The sequence below is a fragment of the Suricata suricatta genome, chromosome 5, assembly GCF_006229205.1.
Source record: "Suricata suricatta isolate VVHF042 chromosome 5, meerkat_22Aug2017_6uvM2_HiC, whole genome shotgun sequence".
Lineage (NCBI taxonomy): Eukaryota > Metazoa > Chordata > Mammalia > Carnivora > Herpestidae > Suricata > Suricata suricatta.
The window spans coordinates 46,162,535-46,164,213 of record NC_043704.1 but is presented as its reverse complement, the minus strand read 5'-3'; positions in this window follow the sequence as shown (position 1 = coordinate 46,164,213).

Here is a 1,679-nt window from a genome sequence, read left to right as displayed (position 1 = left end):
TGTGTCTATATATTTTGATGCTCTCAGCACTTTGATTAATATGGTCTTCTCTAAGATAAGCATACATGATTTTATTGAGGCCAAAGTTCCAGATTTCTCTCAAGCCAACCCCAAGGAAAGTTGTCCTCAAACAATCTGCAGCTTAGAGCCCAGACCTACACCTAACTCCTCACTTTAAGATGAACTATGATGAGAAATAATACGCAAAGGACAGGGGAGGTTCAAAGAGAGAACAAAGATGAGGAACCACAGTGAAAGATGCCATAGATCTGTGCTTCTCAAACTTTAATGCCTGTGAATTTCCTGGAAGTCTTGTTAAACTATAGATTCTGTTTCAGGAAGTCTGGGTGGGATCTAAGGGTCTTTGTTGCTAACATGGTGATTGCTGCCTGTGGACATAGGTCATCCACAGGCCTTCATCATTGGAAGGCCTAGATTATCAGAGAGCCTAGGTCATGGGAGAAGCACAACTTGGTAAATTACAAAGGGGCAAGCTGGGAGTAACCCAGTGAGGCCAGGAAGGCCAGCCTGGGTGGGATCACACATGCCCCAGGACGCTAGTTCAGAGATTTTTGTTTTTGCCCCAATTTAAAAGAGATGAAGTAACTTGAACATGGTGATAACATACTCAGGTTTGCCTTTTGTGCATTAGCAAAGTATGTTGCCAATCGATATTCATTCAGAAAAATAAATTTTAATTTTCTTATTTGTGACACTTTAAAGAGGAGAGAAAAGTTCAGTCTCCACGTGGGACTTGATTGGTAAGATAGAGAAAGGCAGACAGCATCTTTTTGGTGGACCAATTAACCCGTTATCTCACTCCCTTATAATTTTGCCTGCGGAAGCCAAAATAGAAGGGAAATAAACAGCCTCAACATAAAGGAAGTTTGACTTACATTTACTGACTCCTTCAGTTTTGTGTAATTATCTCTTAACCCCTTTTGTTACCTGTCTGCGAGTCTGGAAGGTCTGTAAGGAGTGGTCTTTTCAATTTTAGTCGTTTATGCAATTGGGTTGTGTTGTCCCTTTGTGGTTTTCACGTGTATTTTTTCTGATGACACATGATATAGAGTATCTTTTTGTGTCCTTTTTTTTTGATATGTTTATATCTTGTTTGTGTCTATTCAACATTTACCGTTCTTAATTGAGTTATTTATTTTTTAATTAGTATGTTTTATGAATTCATCATATATATTTGGGTACAAGTCATTTACAGATGTGTGATGTGCAAATATTTCTCAGGAATCTTGATTGCCTTTCTTTCTGATAAACTATCACACTGACTCATTACACAGATGATATTATGCTATTTAGTCCCAGTGAATAAGAAGCAGCAACTATGCTATGCTTCTTGGTAAGACATGTGCATGACAGAGGATGAGAAAATGACAATTGGTAATCTTACTTCAGCAAAATTCCTAGGGAGCCAGTGATATAGAGCATGTGGACATATCCCTTCCAAGGTGAAGGATAAGTTGTAGCTTAAGTCCCCTCCTGACACCAAAGAAGAGGCACAACACCTAGTGGGTCCCTGTGGATTTGGGACAGAGTATAATCCTCATTGGGGTGTGATATACTGGCCCATTTACCAAGTGACCGGATAAAATGCTAGTTTTGAGCAGGCTCAGAACAGGAAGCAGCTTTGTAACAAGTGTTGGTTGCTGGGCAAGCTGCTCTGC